General features: G+C 36.7%; 2 protein-coding genes and 1 pseudogene across 2 annotated transcripts in view; 2 read left to right on the forward strand and 1 right to left on the reverse strand.

Moving 5' to 3' along the window:
- The window catches only part of MCPH1 (microcephalin 1), a 325,091-nt gene that overhangs the window by 170,256 nt on the left and 134,301 nt on the right, over nt 1–20,534 (forward strand). The gene's annotated exons all lie outside the window — the stretch shown is intronic.
- Nucleotides 1–20,534, reverse strand: part of ANGPT2 (angiopoietin 2) — an 81,793-nt gene that overhangs the window by 33,871 nt on the left and 27,388 nt on the right. The gene's annotated exons all lie outside the window — the stretch shown is intronic.
- LOC122743815 lies at nt 17,610–18,191 on the forward strand (annotated as a pseudogene).

Below are 20,534 nucleotides of genomic sequence, written 5' to 3' on the forward strand. Positions count from 1 at the left end.
GATATCTCAAATTCTAATTTGGGTTTTACAGAAACTAAAGCACTTTCTCTGATAAAAACATTTATTTAGTAGGCATTAAGTTCCTAGTCTGCAAAGGACTGCACTTATTTGCTCAAGATAAACTGTTTGCTACATATATATCATAATAAACGAAACATGATCTAAATGTATTATAAATTCTTCTTATCTTATGTGTTATGTTTGTTCCTGCAATAAAAAATATTGACTCATGCTCTTCCCTTGGCTTCCATTATCTCCCCAGAGATTTATGTTCATAATATGGGAGTCAATTAGCAGGTATGTATAAACACCCTTTATAAGTTGAGGCCTGGGCTATGCAATTGTGTGAGATACAAAATAAATATAATAAATAGCCCATTCCTTAAAAGAATTTATAGTCTAAGTTAAAGTACCTGATTCATCATCTCAATTCACAGAAACTTTAATGACGATACCCAGGGATTCAAATGAAAGGAAAAGGATACAAGAACTCTTTTTCACTGGGCATTAGATAAAGTTTCAATTTTTAATCAATTGTGCAGAAAATACCCCACAGAACTGATAAACTGCATGGAAGGGTGTATGTGTTTGTATATACATACAACACAGACATGTGTATTTACATACACTAATTGACCACTGACTTTCTCTGTGACTATCAATTTTTTTATTCTTCCATGCATCCATAAATGAGAATTCTTATTCCTAAGAGCACTTCAAAATTCAGATGCTTTGTGCCATAGTCACTTTCATGGTTCCTCTTGCTATTAAATTGACCTTGCAAAAGGAAGAAGGGAAATCTCATGGCGATATTTCTTTGATAATGTTAGAACCTTACATTTGGGGAACACAATTTTTCTCTTGTAGGCTGCCATAGTCATAAATATCAGTAATAGCACTTTGAAAAAGATATTCTTTGAAGGCTTCATAAGAGAATTGAGGCTCTCTTCCACTTAGTCTGATACAGTGCCCATTCAGGCTGGTGACTGGGAGAAAAAAAAATTACACAGAAAAACAGTAACCATGAATATTTTGCTAAAACTATAAAGATGGAAAAAAATACATGAATGACTATGGTAAATACAAAGCAGCATTTTTTTCCTCCCCCAGCTTTTCTGAATTCCTAGAGTAGTAGTTGATTACCACTATTGCTAAAACGTTTCCCTGCAGCAGCATTCATGGAGTGAACCACCTTAGTAGAGAGCAGCCTTTGGCTCCCAAGACCTGATTACTCAATGTGCCCACTCACCTGGGAGTCTTGTGAATTTCACAGACAGCTGTGAAATTGATGCAGCTTTGTATGAATTATTCTTCTTAAAATCATAGACTTTAGAGCTGTAAAGAAGGGACTCTAGTCCCTTAGGGACCATCTAGTCCAAACCCTACATTTTACAGATCCAGAAATTGGAGCCCAAAGAAGTTTAACAATATTAACAAGTAAGGAGTATAGCGCATAGTCAGTATTGGAATCTGACCCATGATTCTGATTTTTGTATTTGTTTAAGCTACATACCACTATAGGCTTATAATTTGCATTATTTGTTGTGACTTACTAAATATATTTAGCCACTCTGCATCAATATCATTTCAACCACAAGCATAACACTGCCTACTTTGCTATTTTAGGTTGCAAGTTGGAATTAAGATTTTTAAGGAACAGGGATATTCTGAATAAATGCTTCTGATCTCTAATGTTCTTTGTTTCCCATTCTGAGTAAAGTCTGAAACATTTTTTAAGGTCAACCATATGTAAAAGTGGCAAAATTGAGTTTTCATCTTCCTTATTCAGTTACTTTCTCTGACCTGGAGATTTTACTGGCTAAACAGCTATACATCCAACCAGTATTGGATGGTAGATACAGATTCTGAAGTGGAATGAACTAGAAACTATGTAGATTTGCCCACAGTGTTTCTTATGAATAATTCTTTGTCTTTATTGTCCTATTTAGAATTATGCAGGGACAGAGTATAAGCTTTGTCTTAGTCTTCTTTTGATGCTTACCCCATACTAAATTCTTATTCCTAGGGGAACCTCCACCCAAGTGACAGTTAAAATAGGGGAGCAATGACACAACAAGCATGGACAGGTCATGTAATGATTGCTGGGAACAAACAATAAATCTTCAGAGAAACTTTAGCTGGAGATAACTGGATTTTCCCAGATGCTTCAAGTCCTGATAATTGCTCCATTGCTTAGCAGACCTTCCATTAGTCACATATAAACCACCTAGTACTCAAGTTAGTACTCACCCTGAAATCTTGTAAAGAAATAGTTCGTAAACATTTATTTTGTCATTTTTCACATATTCCCATTAACAACACATAAATAATATCTTATTGATCTTTAGTTGCTTGCAGGTTCCTTAGTAATTAATTTGTGGGAGAAGGAAGGGAATAAGCATTCATATAACATCACTATGTGCCAGTCACTGTGCTACGTGCTTTACAAATAATATCTCATTTGATCCTCACAACTTTGTGAGGTAAGTGCTGTTATTTTCCCCATTTAACAGTTGAGGAAACAGGTAAACACAGGTTAAGCAATTTGCTCATAGTGTCAAAGCATATCATACAGTTCACAAACTCTCTATAACTTAGTAGGAGGTGATAATATTTAATCTCAGAAGGGTAAAGTGATTTGCCCAACGTCACACAACCTGTGTTATATAGATAGGGCTCAAATCCAACTCTTCCAGCTGTTTGCTCTCTAGCATCTAGACTCTTTCAGAACAATCCATTCATACATTTATAAAGATACTCAGTCCTGGGTTACTCTACCATCCATGTCCTCTATCCTTACACATGTACTGCTGAATAGATCTATAAAAAGTCATTAGTATTCTGCCTGGGTATATTATAAATTCATGTTTTCCAATGTCAACTGAGGCTTTACTGCAATAAAGCAGTCCTCTCATTCCTTCCTAGTTGACTTCCTGTTTCACTCCCCACCAATTCTATTCCAAACTTTCTTTTCTCTACTTAATGCTTCCAAATCTTTCCTTTTCCCCTTTTTTCTCAGCTAAAGACTGGCCTCTTATTTCCTAAGAAAATCAGACCATATGATATAAGCTCTCTCTTCTCCCCTCATTATCTCAAAACCTCTTGATATCATCTCTCACTATCTCCTTTCCTCCATCTCCAAAAAAATGGTGGCTCTTCTTCTTGTCAGGATCTGCCTCTCTGCCTTTGATCACCTCACTTGGCTCTTTAGCTGCTCCATGTTTACTGCTTCCTTCTCTAATGCTGTCAAACATGCAGAGTCTCCCTCTTCCTTAAAAAAAATTTACAAATTTGTTCACTGGAGCCTATAATTTCCTTCAGCTATCACCTTAGATCTTTCCTCCTTTCCTCAGCCAAACTCTAAGAAAAAGCCATCTCCACCCACTTCCTCCTCTTCCTTTCTCATTCTTCAACACACTTCAACACTGAAATCAAGCTTCTGACCTTATCATTCAGCTGAAAACGCTCTCTCCAAAGCCACCAGTGATCTCTTAATTGCCAAATTCAATAATCTTTTTTTCTGTCCTCAGCCTTCTCAACCTCTCTGCTGTGTTTGATACAACTGATTGCTTTCTCCTCCTATATATTCTCCTCTTTTTGGTCTTTTTAAAACTATTCTCTCCTGGTTCTCCTCCTACCTGTGTACCTGTTGTTCCTTCTCAGTATCTTTTCTATGTAAAGCCTGCTAACTTTGTTCATTCCCCAAGGATCTGTCCCAGATCCCCACTTTTTTTCCTTCTACATTTCTCACTATCCTAATCAGTGCTTATGGATTTAACTAACAATCATCGCTAAATCCCAAATATATGCATTCAGGCCCATTCTCTTCCCTGAGCTTCAACCCTGAATCACTAATTGCCTATTGGTTATTTCAAAATGGATGTACCTGAGACATTTCAATGGACTCATTTTCTTTCCTCACTCAAGCCTTCCCTTTTTCCAAAGGTTTTCATTTCTATAGAAGGCACTACTATTCTTCAAGTCTTTCAGGTTCCTATCCTTGGTGTTATCCTCAGCTACTCACTCTTTCTCACCCCACATATCCAATCATTTTCCAGATCTTGCCATTTTGACCTTCATGTGTCTCTCTTTAAGCCCATTCTTTCTACTCATATAGCTACCACCATAATTCAGACCCACATTACTTCTTGCTCAGATTATTGCAATGGCCTCCTAATTGGTCTCCCTACCTCAAGTTTCTCCATACCCCAGTCTCCATACCCCAAAGTGTTTTTCCTCAAACATAGATCTGACAATATCAGTTCCTTAAGAAACAAACTTCTAGTTGTATCTGCCATCAAGTATAAACTCCTCTGTTTAAAGTACTACATAATCAAGCCTCAAACTATCTTTCCAGGCTCCCTGGAGGTTACCACCCCTCTCCTACACTCTGGAATCCAAACCAACTATCCTCTTTTCCACACATACTCCATCTCTCATCTCAGTATCTTCTTGCTGGTCGTCCAGGCTGCCTCTAATGCCCTCTCTCCTCACCTCTGCTTCAGATAATTATTCTTTTCTTTTACAATGAAGTGCAAGCCTTTCCTGATCACCTCAGCTATAACTGCTCTCTCTTACAAACTGCCTGGTGTTTAACAAGGTAGCTAGGTGACACAGTGGATAGAGCATGGCGCCTGGAGTCATAAGGACCTAAAGTCAAATCCAGCTTGAGATGTTTATCAGCTGTGTGACCCTAAGTAAGTTCCTTAACCTCTTTTTGCCTATTTCCTCATCTATACCTCCCACAGTTGTTGTGAGGACCAAAGAAATACTAATTGTAAACTACTTGGTATGGCACTTAGCACATGGTAAGCTCTACCTAAATGTTAACAATAATTATTTGTAATTAACTTTACACATCTTGTAGCATTACATAAATGCTATTATTATTATTAAGTAATTTATATTTACTTACTTTATACTTATACTGTATATACTTATCTATATCTTTGTTGTCAGCATTATTATATTCAATATACTTGGATTCTTAGCTCCTAAAATGCCTGGCACATAGATGGGTACTTAATAAATACTTGTTGACTGACTCTGAAATATTGAATTAGTATTCGATTTTAGGTCTTCAAAACCACATCTAACCAAGAATACCCTCTATCACTTTCTTGGCTATTGGTCATTCAGCCTCTATTTGAAAATATCCAGTAGGGAGACATTACCTCCTCTTAAGGTATCCCATTCCACCTTTGGAAAGCTCTAACACTTTGGAGAGTTGACCTTACATCTAACCTAAAAGTCCATTTCTGAAACTTCTACTTTTCCTTCTATGCTCTGAGGCCATACTGAAAATTTCTAAGAAATATAAGAAGCATAATGATATTATTTTTACGGAGCTATAGAGGCAATTTGACATTATCAAGAACCCTGATTATTTCCAAGAAACTGTTTAATGGTTAGCTGGTATATATCTGAATCTAATTAGTTTGCCCTGGACTACTGATGCTGATAGCAAATCACTCTTTAAAGAAGGAAATTATGGTTGTTACTAGGACTGGCAGCGTTCATTGTGCTTCAGTTATGCTGAAGGAGCTATATTACTGCACAATTCTTCCTACTCATTCCTCCTCCCCCATTTTTTTAACCAGCAAAATGTCGGGGGGGGGGGACCTAGATGTGTTGGGAATATGGAATTTCACAAATCCCTGCAGGACTTGAGTTTATGTAATCTTTATGGAGTGTATCCAACCCTATATGGAGTTTACTAGCACCAGAGGACTATTATTAATGGGAGGTGGGGAGAATGGGGGATACTTCATGGACAACATGACGTTGATAAAAGAGTTTTAAAGGATAGGAAGGAAATGACTTTACAGATGGAAGTAGATAAGTGGTTCAGTTTTTTTAGAATGGCCTAAACAGGCAGGAAATATTGTTTGATGAATGAACAACATAGATTAAGCTTTCAGGTACCATATTATGAGAAGAGACAAGTATACACAGGAATTTTGCTTTTCTATGACAGAGGTGTTGTCTAGGATGGAATGGAGGATAAGTGCCCTTTATGGGAAGGAGGAAAGAGTTGATATATAAGGTTCAAAGCTCATAGGAGGAATTCATAACTATAGAAAATTATGAACCCCTGCTGTATTTAAAGAGGAAAATGATCTTATATAAGGCAAACATTGAGGTATGTTATTTCTATTACATATGGGCAGCTAGGTGGCACAGTGGATATAGTACCAGGTCTGGAGTTAGGGAAAATCTGTATTCAAATCTAGCCTTAGCCATTTATCAACTGTGACCATGGGCAAGTCATTTAACCCTGTTTGCCTCAGTTTCTTCATCTGTAAAATGAGCTGGAGAAGGAAATAGCAAACCACTCCAGTATCTTTGCCAAGAAAATCCCAAATGAGGGGCAGCTAGGTGGCACAGTGAATAAAGCACCGGCCCTGGATTCAGGAGGACCTGAGTTCAAATGCGGCCTCAGACACTTGACACTTACTAGCTGTGTGACCATGGGCAAGTCACTTAACCCTCATTGCCTGGCCAAAAAAAAAAAAGAAAAGAAAAGAATAAAGAAAATCCCAAATGGGGTCATGAAGAATTGAACACAACTGAAAAGACTAAACAACATATGTAGTGAAAGTAATATGTAAAATTATCATGTAAAATTTTTTTTAACTAAAGTTGGTACATTTGTGGTGAGAGTAAGCTGGAATGGATTGCCATGCATAGTCTAGGGTCTACAGAGAAGAGTTCTAAGACTTAGGGCATCAGCAAGCACAATTAACAATTCATAGACCTATACATTTAGATGTAGGGAAAGTGGGAAATCAGCCAATAGGGAGTAACTTCAAATTCCATACTTGACCCACATCTCTTACCTGGGCTCCAGTTAAACTGATTATAAACCACACTCAGGTTTTATATAAGCCAGAATTGGAGAAGGGACATGATGGCAGGGGTGAGGGGGATATAGAGAGGGGAGAGAGTGGGTATAGACTTTATATGTGGGCCAACATGGTAAATATATCCTTTCTTTGGGCTCAGAAATTTAAATTTCTGAGGATCCTTAGAATTTATATAATAATAGAAGTCCCTGAATTACAGATGAAGAAATTGATCCTCAGAGAAGTTTAATGACTTGTTCAAGGTCAAACAGCTAATTAGATCAAGAATTAGAAGCCAGGGGCAGCTAGGTGGCGCAGTAGATAGAGCACCGGCCCTGGGTTCAGGAGGACCTGAGTTCAAATCTGGCCTCAGACACTTGACACTTACTGGCTGTGTGACCCTGGGCAAGTCACTTAACCCCCATTGCCCCACAAAAAAAAAAAAGCATTAGAAGCCAGATCTCCCAAACAATTCCCTTTACATTCATATATGTTAACATAAAAATATGTTAACAACATGCATACAAACTGAACAGTAATAGTTTTACCTTTTTTCTTGTGTTTAGTGATCTCATATCTTCACTATGATTTTTGAGACAAGGGAAAAGATGAAAGGTATTAAATAAATTTTAAGTAGATTCACTTCTTTCCAACTACTTATAGGGTCATCTTAAGATTAAACATCTAGATACCGGACTAATTATATTCCACATGTCCTTTAAAGTCTAAATATTGTGTTTGTAAACATATGCAAGAACATTAGGCACAGTTTTACAAAAAGGATACTAAAAAAAAACAAAAACCCGTAGATTATTTTCTGAATAGACTGTTGAGGGGGATGGAGGGTAGTGGATAAAAGCTTACAAAAAAATTACATGATTTCTGTCTGGAAGATATTCTCAAACTGGTTTGTTGCCCTTGATACAGAGGGCAGGAAGTTTCTGTTGTTTCTCAAAAAAAAAAAAAAATGGGAAATAAAGAAAGAAAACCCTTGAGAATGCAGATGGGAATGCTTGAGAAAACTACAAAATTAGGCCATTGCGTGCCCTACTGAGCACTGCTGTACCAGAACAGACTTTTAGCCAAGCTTTTCTGTTTCTTTATCTCCTCTTTCAGTCAGCAGACAAAAAGGTGGAGATAATTCTAATGGATAGTCATTGGAACAGATATAACACTAAAAGCACATAGCCCTTCAGGGTTAATTTTAATGAAAACAGTGATAAACAACATATTTTGCCTTTTGTATATAAAGCAAAGTACTGGACACCAATAGGAGGGCATGCTTTTTAAACTGTTGTTTGTTTTTTTCCAGCAGTGGCATTTAATTTGTACCAAATTACTCATTCTCTCTTGCTTGTACCCCATTATGACTAGTATATCCCTGGCTTCAGGTTTCAAGCTACAATCCCAAAATACAGATGAATATTTTCCAAGTCTAATGACTTAAATAAAGAAAAACCTCTTGTGGCTGTATCCCTATATTCATAATTTTATAGATATAAATCACTGAATTTGATGATTGGAGGAAATTTAGTGGCCATCTATTCCTACCTATAGACAAAAGGAATACCCACTATAACATATTTAACAACCTTCCAGTAAAATCTAAATTGGTAATGATATTCACTAAGTATTAAGGGAAACACTTTGACAAAGAATATCATTTATTTAGCCTTCCTAAAGAAAACTGGAGTAATGATACTTTATCTGACACTAAATTTATGAGTTTAAGTTCATCTCTTTGCTCCACTGTATTTAAAGGGAAGTTTACCTTCTTTTCTATTAGATCAACTCTTATTTGACCTAGATATAGTTCACTTCCCACTCTCTCAAATATTCAAAACTGCAAGCTTTTCATATTTCTCAGGGTTGTTTATAAAATTCAATCCCCTAATGTGTATAAGAATTAACTCTTTGAGAAGAGGCACTGGGTTTTTTTTTTTCTCTTTCATTTTTCTCTTTGTATCTCAAACACCTAGACGGCATTTTACACACAGTAGATAGATAATAAATGCTTTTTGAGTTATCATATTGAACTGTCTTCTCATGTGCATTGTAGATGCTGAAAGTTTTCAACTGTTTTATAAAATGGATTTGAAATGCAAATTATTTTTAGGAGAATACATTTATGTTCATGAATTGAAAAACTTAATTATGTGGGCACATTTTTAAAAGTTTTGAAAAAGGCTTAATTTGAGTTGGTAAAGCAAGTAGTCATTTATTTTTTAACTCATAGTGGCAGCAAAAGTAAATATGCTTATACTTGTTATATTCTTCTTGTACAGTTGTAAAATCCATATATTCAAGAGCCAGGTTAAACTATACCTGTCTTTGTTCTTAACCTTGTTCTATACCAGAGACTAGATCTTTTTGGCAGTTTGGTGAAGCTTATAGACCCCTTCTCAGAATCATATTTTTAAATGAATAAAAATTCTAAGATTAGAAAAGAAAGCAATTATATTGAAATAGTTATCAAATTAAAAAAAAAAAAAACTTCGGGGGGCAGCTATTTGGTGCAGTAGATAAAGCACCAGCCCTGGATTCAGGAGGACCTGAGTTCAAATCCGGCCTCAGACACTTGACACTTACTAGCTGTGTGACCCTGGGCAAGTCACTTAACCCCCATTGCCCTGCAAAACAAAACAAAACAAAACTTCTTCATGAACCATAGGTTAAGAACTCCTGCTATACAAGTTTATGTCCCTGTAGAAAGTCCCCTTCAGTGGGACATGTTTTCAGTTGTTTTCCAAGTGGTACTGTTAGATTTCTGACTTTGCTCTAAAATCCTACTCTTCTGCTTGCTCCCAAACAATGGGCCAAGCTAAATTCAGAAAGGTTCATTACCAGCTAAGATGTAAGATGTAAGATTTTTTGTCCTTGGGAACTACTCAATCTAATTTATCATTCCACCAAAACCGTTCTCTTCAAAGTTACCAGTGATCTATTAATTGTCAAATCCAGTGGCCTTTTCTCAACTCTCATTCTCCTGACTTTTCTGAAGCCTTTGACACTGTTCATCACCCTCTCTTCATTGATACTTTCTTCTCTATAGGTTTTTGGGGCACCAATCTCTCCTGGTTCTCCTCCTACCTATCTGATGGCTCATTCTGTTTCCTTTGCTGGATCTTTCTCTAGATCAAACCCGCTAACCATGGGTGTCCCTCAGTGTTTTGACCTGCATCCTTCTCTTTTCTTTTCTCTCTATACTACTTCACCAGCTCCTCTGGATTTAATTACCATCTCTATGCTGACAATTCTCTAATCTATCTTATTCTGCCCTAACCTCCTTTCTTCTATCTCCACTTGACTTTCAGACATTTAGAATTCGATGTCCAGTAGACATCTTAAAGTCAACATGCCCAGAACCAAATTTGTTATCTTTTTCCATAAATCTTCCCCAACCCTTTTATCATCCATGTTATTGTCAAGAGCAATACCATCTTCCCAGTTCCTCTGGCTTGAAACCTAGGTGCCATGCTCAATTTTTCACTATCTCTTACCACCCCCCATATCCCATCAGTTGCTAAAGCCTGTTGATTTTACCTTTGCAACATTTCTTGGATGCACCCCCTTCTTTCCTCTGACACTACCGCTGTTTTAGTGCAGGACCTCATCACCTAATACTTGGACAATAACAATAGCTTGCTGGTTGATCTGCCTGCTTTGTCTCTCCTTACTCTAGTCCTTCATTAAACCAATAACGTTTCTCTTAAGTGCATGTCTGATCATGTCACGCCAATAAACTTCATTGGCTCCCAATTGCCTCCAGGATCAAATAGGAAACCCTATCTTCAGCCTTCAAAGCCCTTCATAACCTAGCCTTTCCATCCATACTTTTCCAGTCTTCTTACTTCCTGCCTTTTACTCTTCAATCCAGTGATATTGGCCTCCTTCCTGTTGCTTTAACAAAACACTCCATCTCTTAAACATTTTTCTGAGTGATTTCTCTGGCTGTCTCCCATGCCCAGAATGCTCTCCTTCCTCATCTCTGACTTCTGGCTTCCTTTAAGACCTATCTAAAATCCCATCTTCTACAAGAAGCCTTTCCCAGTCCCTCGTAATTCTAGTGTCTTCTCTCTCATTTATTTCTTATTTGGGCAAATAAGTTGTGCAATGTATAGAGTACTGGCCCTGAAGTTGGGAGGACCTGAGTTCAAATTTCACCTCAGACACTTACTAGCTATGTGATCCTGGGCAAGTCACTTAACCCCAGTTGCCTTAAATATCCAGGGCCATCTTCAGTAGTCCTGATATATATCTTGCCACTGGACCCAGATGGCTCTGGGTGAGAGAGTGAGTTTGGCGATTTTACACAGCCCTCCCTCACTTAAATCCAGTTCACTGCAAGTCATAAAATATGGTTCTTTTCGAGAATGAAGGGCAAACAACAAAACAACACACAACAAACTTCTTATTTATTGTATATATAGCTTGTTTGCACATATTGGTTTACTTGTTGTCTCCCCTGTTAGATTGTGAATTCCTTGAGGGCAAGGACCGTGTTTTAACTCTTTGTGTCTGTCACACTTAGAAAAGTGCCTGGCACATTCCAGGGACTTAATAAATGTTTACTGACTGACTCACTGAGTTATAGGAGGATACAAAATACTTCTAGGTACTGGGACTAAAAAGAAAAGAGGTCATACATAGTCTCTGGACTTAAAGGGTTCTTATGGGGTCACAACATGTATATACATAAGTAAATACAGCATATATGTGTGTTTTTAAGAAGTTTGTTATATGTATTAGAATATATCTAGGCATATCTAAATGCAATAATGTAGAAAATTTACATTATATATGGCATTTATGTGTCTTTATGTATGTTTGACATATGTATAAAATATAATTATATATCACAGATAAAATAATTAAAAAAAAAGAAGTGTGCTAAAGACTGGAAGATAAGGGGAATCAATAAAGTCTCATTTGGGAGGTGGCACCTGAGCTATGCTTTGAAGGAAGCTAATGATTTTGAGAATTGGAAGTGAGGACTACATTTTAGGCATGAAGGACAGCCTGTAGATGGGATATTATATTTGAGGAATGTAAGAGTCCACTTTGGCTGCACTGTACAGATTGTTAAGAAGAGTAATATGAAGTAAGACTGAAAAGCCAGATAGCAGGCTAGGAAGTTTGTATTTTCTCTCAAAAGCAATAGAGAGATACTGAAGGGGTTTTGTTTTTTTTGTTTGTTTGTTTGGTTGGTTTTATTTATTTGTTTTGGCTTCATGGAGATGGAGAAAACATGGTCACATGTTTGTTTTAGGAAAATCAATTTATCAACTCTGTAAAGAACAGATTGGGGGGGGGGAGCGGCTAGGTGGTGCAGTGGATAAAACACTGGCCCTGGATTCAGGAGTACCTAAGTTCAAATCTGGCCTCAGACACTTGACACTTACCAGCTGTGTGGCCCTAGGCAAGTCACTTAACCCACATTGCCCCGCCAAAAAAAACAAACAAACAAAAAGAACAGATTAGAAAGGGAAGAGATTGGAAATAAGGAGACCAATTGGGAGACTGTTTCAGTAGTCCAAGTAAGAGGTGATGAGGTCCTGAGCTAGGGTTGAGACGATATGAGTGAAGAGCAGGAGACAAATGTGAGACATGTACTAGAAGCAGGTTTGACAAAAATTATTAACAAGTGATTAAATAAGGGAGATAAGGGAGAAGGAAGAGTCAAGAATGATTTCAAAATTGCAAACCTGGGTGACTGAAACGATAGTGTTACATTAATAATAGAAATGGGAAAGTTTAGAGAACTTGGTTTTAGGGGAAATGATGAGTTCTTTTTCGGACATTTTAAACTGAAATGCCTATGAGCCATTATTTTTGGCAGGCAGTTAGTAAAGATGGAACTAGTGAGAAATTATGGCTTCGTGTAGAGAATTAGGAGGCATCTGCATAGAGATGATAACTGAATTCCTGGTTACTAAAAAGTGTACCAAAAAGAGAACAAAGGAGAAAACCTTTATCTTGAAGTGTTTCTTGCATAAGACTTCAGTTTAAGACTATGGGCATGCTATTTAAAACCCACAGGTTTTTAATATGCTTTTAAGAACTTGGTTCAAAATCCCAAATCTGACACTTAACAACCTGAGTATCATTACATAAATTGCTTAACCCACATGGGCCTCCCTGTAGGGAAGTGGTTGAATTAAATGGCCTCTAAAGTCTCTTCTAGCTCTAGATCTATGAGTCTGTGTTCTTAAGATTAAGTAGAAGTCTTCTCTAATAAAAGCAAGGATACTATACCAAGAATATAAGGAACTGTATACCTTGTATATTGTATACTAATTTCAAACTAAGAACAAACTATATACTAAGTATAAAGCACTGTAGTCATTGCTACAAAAAAGGATTTTCATTCTACAATAGCTATCTATAAGGATTATTAAATTGTACAAACTTTTCCAGAAGTAGTTGAAATCTCATGTTTTATGTCTGACTATGTGGTACCTAATTGCAAATGCTAAATACCACTCCCTCTGTGAATGTTTCTCACTAGTTCTGTTCCCTCAAGAGAATTACTGTTTTGGTTGATAAATGTTGGTATTTTTTCTCCATGGAGACTGATATGGTCTGTTAATGTGCTTTGTTAACTCAAATTTTTCTGTAATGTAATGGATTACAGTTAAAATGAGATGTGAATCTGTCCCCTAAGCTAATGTGGGTGATCATATTGACTGTTGTCTCTAACTTCCATTCTTGGTTATCTAAAATCATGCCTAAAGAAACTGCTTTTGAGAAGTCTCTTGAAGTGGTTATGTGCAGATAGACAGAGTGAATCATTCCAGCTGCCTGAAGCGGGTTAAAAGTATTAAGTTAGGTAAATTAGCAACCTAACATTCTGAAACACTGTTCTTTCCGGATCAAGAATAAATGGCATTTGTTCTTGGAAGGCAAAGAAAGGATTTATGAAGTTCCCATTAGTCTAAAAATACATATTAAATAAATAAATGCCTAAGTCATGAATTACATTTGCTGTAGTTCAGTAGCATCAAATCAGAGGACAATGAGCTTTATTGTTTCCAGTTGGAATGTCTGTCATCCATTGGAGTGAATATTAAAAATCCTCTAATAGAAATAAGTTAGATGGATGTATCTACAAAGTTATGTCTTAATTTATTCTAACGCAAAAATGTCTGACTTTTGAGAAATAACTTCCATTGAAAAATTTAGGTCATGGATGCCTTGTATGTCAGAACTGTAGTAAAAGGACTTCACAAAGCAAGTTCAACCCCCTAGTGTTACAGATGAGGTTGTTAAATATGACAACACCTAGAATAATAGGCACATAATAAAATCTAGTTACTTGAATCCTGATTTCAACTAGTTTATGTGTGTGTCAGGTGGGGGGGGAGAACCATAATTTTCTTTATAGAGTATTTTTGTTTGTTTGGTTTGTTCTCCAAAGCTGTTATTTCTTCTATTTTATGAGGTCTATTCTATACTGGTAAATTAGAAAGACCTAGTACATTTTATGAGTGCTTCATTAGGAATGTGGTAGAGGTTTTTTTCTCACGACTTTTACAACAGCTTTTATAAATCCACGTTCCCAGTAAATGTATTGGATGACATTGTATTTCCTCTTAACTACCAACTTCTATAAGTTTTTACAATATCAATCCCATCTTTCCTAAAATCAAATAGAAACAACATCAAAATATTATATATAATGCTTTATGGATCTGATACGTACCTTATCACTGACATAATTTTGAAAATAGTGAAAAGGATAGAGAACAGACCATTTTTACAAGTATGTTTTCACTAAATAAATTTATAGTTTAGAGATCTGATTTGGGGTCAATCTATTTTCCCCTCACTTTTTTGACCATAGTAATTTCACAACTATCATGTACAAAATGCCAGATTTTGCCTGAATATTGTGGAAACCAAAAAAATAGATCTTCAATATATGCCTCCAACATGCTTGTGGTAAAAGCCATTGGGACTTGGATAACTTTCCCACAATTCATTTCAGTTCCTGGCAGTTTGCACTCTCTTTTGCTCTCTCTAATGATACTTCCTCACATGTCTTTCTTTTTCAAAGAGTACTAGTGGAAAATTCCTATCCCTCTTCACTCACTGTCATAAGTTATAAAAAGCATGTCATTCAAAATTGGTGGGTTTTTTTCCCCTACAAGCAGACTTGTATTTTGCTCACAACTGTTGGAATGATTTCAAGGGCTTTTTTGTAATGTAAGTGTGATCACTTTGGCCAACAGTGCAGTGAAATACTTTAAAAATATATTCTCAGATTGACCTAGTTGGATGAATAGGGAATATCACATATGAAAAAAATATTATGATCACCACAGTACTTTAGTAGTTTAAGTACTGGAGATTTTAGTATTAAACCCTAGAGACTAGTTTTACTTTATTAGTGGTGTTGTTGGCAAGATCTTAGGACTGCCAAAAGTTCTATAGTTTTCATTATTTTCAGTCTAAAGTGGTATATTTAATATCTTTGAAACATATGGCTTAGAAAATTTATTAAGTATCCCTGGAGATTTAAGGACATTAGAATTTTGGCTGCTCTTTGGGATTAGAATTGTCTCATAAGGCTTAGGTTAGAATGTTTACAAGAAAAATTTACATGTTAATGAAACTTTTTTAAAAAAAATCTCCCCTGACTTCCTTCCCTTTAGTACCTTCTAAGAATTGTATTTTAACATTTTTCTAATGGAATGGTACATGACTCTTTTCTTCCCGGGACTTACCCTCACCCCCTTCTTTCCCAAAGCAGTTCTAATAAGCAGGGCCCTATCTTATACATATGGGTTAGTCTTAGGTCTCCTATAGTTCCTATAACTCCTATAGGGTTGAAAGGTTCTTTATCCTAAATATGGCAGAAGAGAACCATGAAAGGTCACTTCGCAACAATCAACCACAGAGCATGGAGGTTTGATCCATATCCTGTATATATAGACAGTACCTTGAACATAGTAGGTGCTTAAGAAAGATTTATTGAATTAAATATAACCAAATTACATGTGGACCTCTGAATGTTTTGATAGGATTTAAGATAAATTTATTTTTTAAATAGAACTCCTTAATATTTTAGTCTTTTAAAAAAATTCAGTATTGGTATTAGTGAAAGGGTATGCTCTTCCTTTTACTAACAGACCCCATAAAATTATTTTGGGTTGAAATACCAAGAATTGTGCTCAAAATTAAATTTGATTAATAATATATTATTTAAATTCAGATTTGCAAATGTCAGAAGATTATCTGAATTATTCATAATTGTTTTATATGCAAATAATAGGGTAAAGTCAGTGTTTTTCAGTTTTTCCCTGTCAAATTTTAAAGGTAAAATAATGTTTTAATGTAACAGTATCTAAAACTGAAAAGTAAAAAACAGGACCATTGATATGGAGGTACAAAATATCTTTAATAGTCATCTAGTTGTTGTTCACTCTTTTTTTTCAGTGGTGTTTGACTCTTCATGACCCCATTTGGGGGTTTTCTTGGCAAAGAAACTGGAGTTTGCCATTTCCTTTTCCAGCTAATTTTACAAATGAAGAAAGTGAGGCAAACAGGGTTAAGTGACTTGCTATCACATGGCTGATACGTGTCTGAAGCCAGATTTGAAACTAAGAACATGAGTCTCTATCCACTGCTCCACCTACCTGCCCCAGTCATCTAGTATAGCCCTCTGGTTTTACAGATAAGTAAATTAAGGCCCAGAGAGGCTAAGTGATTTGTCTAAGATCATACAGCTATTAAGAAACAAAATCAGGATTTGAATCTGGGTTCTTTTATTCCAAGTCCAAGATTCTTTTCACTGTACCATGTTGCTTCTTAGATGTTTGCTTCTTATACTTGTCTGATCTTGGACAAGTCCTTTCTCCACCATTGATCTCATTTTCCTTATCTATAGAATGAAGATATTTGGACTAGATAATCTCTAAGGACTCATCTGGACCTAAAACTATTAAAATTGTTCACAAATAGCCAATGGTTCATTATGTTATAAGACTTCATTCCCCTGGAGGTCAGATTTCTGGCAACCCATCTCTTCCAAAAATATAGTCCCTAATGAAGAAATAAATGAAAAAGGCCTCTGAGTCCCCAAATAGTTGTCATAATGCCATTGAACTAAAGCCATATATTGAACTCTATCTCTCCAGTCAGTCTTACTCTTAACACAAAATTCATAACAGTCCTACTTTGTGGTCTCTCAACAAACTACCTACTCATAGCCAGACAAGTTATTTTATTTCTGGAGTTCAGTTTCCTTACGATTAAAATGAGGTGCTTAGGGGCAGCTAGGTGGTGCAGTGGTTAGAGCACTGGCCCTGGATTCAGGAGGTCCTGAATTCAAATCAGACACTTGACAGTTACTAGCTGTGTGACCCTCGGCAAGTCACTTAACCCCAATTTCCCCGCCCCTCTAAAATAAAATAAAATAAAATGAGGTGCTTAAACTAGATGATCCCTAAATTCTCTTCCAGCTTTAAAATGCTGTGCTGTGATAGTGGGAGAAACAAAAGGGTAGTGAGATAAACTGTGAAGAACAAGACACTGTCCCCTGGATATATGAGAGTTCATAGTCTCCCCTTGAAAAAGGAACAGACTTAAAAGTATGTTACAGCATAGTGCAACAATTGTGTGTAATAATGATCCTGTAACATCAAAAAAAAGATTGTTATGTTCGGTATATTCTAAGAAAATGTAGGTTTGCAGAATGTACTTTAGAAAAATTCTATTAAAACTGCTAAAATGCCTTTCCTTTTCCGTGCTGCGGCTGCAGCCATGAGTATGCTCAGGCTTCAGAAGAGGCTTGCCTCTAGTGCCCTTTGATGTGGAAAAAAGAAGGTATAGCTTGACCCCAATGAGACCAATGAAATTGCCAATGCCAATTCCCGTCTGCAGATCCCGAAGCTGATTAAAGATGGGCTGACCATCTGGAAGCCTGTTACTGTACACTCCCGTGCCAGATGCTGGAAAAATACTCTGGCTTGACGGAAGGGCAGGCACATGGGCATTGGTAAGAGAAAGGGTACTGCCAATGCTCGTATGCCTGAGAAGGTGACCTGGATGAGGCGAATGAGGATTCTACGGCGTCTGATCTGAAGGTATCGTGAATCCAAAAAGATTGACCACCATATGTACCGCAGCCTGTACTTGAAGGTGAAGGGCAATGTGTTCAAAAATGAGCGGATCCTTATGGAGCACATTCATCAACTGAAGGCAGACAAGGCCTGGAAGAAGCTCCTGGCTGAAGCTCGCCAGTCCAAGACTAAGGAAGCATGAAAGTGTCAGGAAGAGTGTCTACAGGCTAAGAAAGAGGAAATCATCAAGACTTTGTCTAAGGAGGAGGAGACCAAGAAATGATTCTCCCCTATCTCCTCTCTACATAGTACCCTTCTATTTGGCTCATACAATAAAACTTGACAGACTATCAAAAAAAACCTGCTAAAATAAAATTTCGGGTACTTATAGCTAAGCTCTTTTTATATGGAAAATTCAGTTATGTGGCACCCGTGAAGTAGCTGTCAAAAATACTTATGAAAGACTGAAAAGGACTCTGGGAAGGTGATCAATAGATTCTTTTTCTTTCTCCTTAAAGTTTCTTTTCAGTGAATGAATGTTTATATAGTATCCTGTTTCTTTTAGTCATCCCTTGTGCCTTTTTAAATGTATCATTGTTAACCACAGGTTTTGACCTTAGGGAGACCATACGATGTTTGATAATAACTTAAAAAATTTAAGCAAGCGGGTCCCAAAAGACTCCTTAGGGAACCCCTGGGAGCATACACTGAAACCTCTTTAGGACACTATTTGATAGAGAGTAGAATTCATTAGATAGCAGATTAGTCTTGGACCTCAGCCAAGGGCAGTTGGCTTTAAAAATAGCAAAAGTACTTTGTTATAGAGAAGTTTAATTACCTAAAAGACAGTCCCATTGCAAGAACCCTGAGGCCATTATGTCATTTTCAGCATAATGGCTCTTTGAAGAGTATTAATTTCCAGAGAATAGCAAAAGTTGATGTGTCTAAACCAATCAGTTGAAAAAAAAATCACTTGTATACCAGCAATCTGTTTGGATCACCACTTCCCATTTCATCAGTATGCTCATCCATTAGTGAGTAAAAAGCACCTATAGTTCATTTCCCACTACCTCAAATTGCTTATTCAGCAGTTTGCAATAGCTTCTGAAAAGAGCCTTAGTTTACTTGCTGCCCCCCAAACCAGATTTGTCACCATCTTGCCATTAAAAACACATGGGGGGGCAGCTAGGTGGCACAGTGGATAAAGCATTGGCCCTGGAGTCAGGAGGACCTGAGTTCGAATCCGGCCTCAGACACTTGACACTTACTAGCTGTGTGACCCTGAGCAAGTCACTTAACCCCCATTGCCCTGCCAAAAAAAAAAAAAAAGAGGAAAATGAACTAGATTACATTTCTTTTTTTTTTTTTTTTTTAGTGAGGCAGTTGGGGTTAAGTGACTTGCCCAGGGTCACACAGCTAGTTAGTGTTAAGTGTCTGAGGCCGGATTTAAACTCAGGTACTCCTGAATCCAGGGCCAGTGCTTTATCCACTGTGCCACCTAGCCGCCCCCTAGATTACATTTCTAATCTCAAGATTTCATGATTTGGTGTTCCTGTGAATTGAAATGCAATGCCCGTTGAATGCTGTTTATTCCTTACTATTATTCACTGAATGTTTTTAACTTTAATTCTTGTCAAACTGTCTAATAAGAATGTGGCTTCCTCTTTCCAGAAGCCAAGGTTGAAACATTTGATTTGAAAAGATTTGACATGTACTCAATATTTTCCTCATAATATAGGCAGGCAACTAATATTTCTCTTCTTTCTGATTTCATTATTTCCCTACCCTCAATTGATAAGGGGTCTGTTTCAGATATGGTGGGGTGTATCATGATAGATAAGTAGGTGTTCAGGAGATCTATGAAATCCAAGGGTAATACCTTAATGAAGGCAGTTTGATCCACATTGCTAGCCAAAGATTTAATCTAATCAAAAATGTATAGAATACAGAATTGGAAAGGACCTCAGCAGCCAAGAGAAGAATAGGGAGTTGTGTAAGGAACTCCCCCATGAGGAAACTCCTTTACCAAAGCAAGTCAGCACCTTCTGTGAAACCTATATAGTCTCAGAGTTGCCTAGAGCAGTGAGATTAGGTGATTTGCCCCAGTTCTCAGATATATATATTTGTATCTAATAGACCCTCTGTACTGTTCCACAGTATCTATTCCATGTTAGATGTTGCTTCTTTTGTAGTGAGGAAAGAAAGGAGAACAAGCATTTATTAAGTACCTACTACACACCAGGCACTGTGTTAAACTTTACAAATTTTATCTCATTTGATCAATGCAATGAACATTATTCAGTCTCTGAAGAGAAACTAAGCCTTTTAAAAATTTGAATCCAATAAATAAAATACTTCATTAAAAAAAAATTGAATCCTTATTTTATGGCCATGTGCCCTAGATAATCACTTATCTTTGAGATTTTTTTTTAATAAATGGTATTATGTAAAGTGATCCATTAAGCATTGCTATTTAAAGCTATTGTACTATTTTCATAGTACTTTGAGCTACACTGGTTAAAACTTTAAAGTTCAAATTTGGAAATATGTTATGCTGTTAAATAGAAATTATTTTTGTATTTCCCCAATGATTAAAAAAAAAATCCAAGTTTCCTTCTCCATCTTA

The sequence above is a fragment of the Dromiciops gliroides genome, chromosome 2 (assembly GCF_019393635.1).
Source record: "Dromiciops gliroides isolate mDroGli1 chromosome 2, mDroGli1.pri, whole genome shotgun sequence".
Classification (NCBI taxonomy): Eukaryota; Metazoa; Chordata; class Mammalia; order Microbiotheria; family Microbiotheriidae; genus Dromiciops; species Dromiciops gliroides.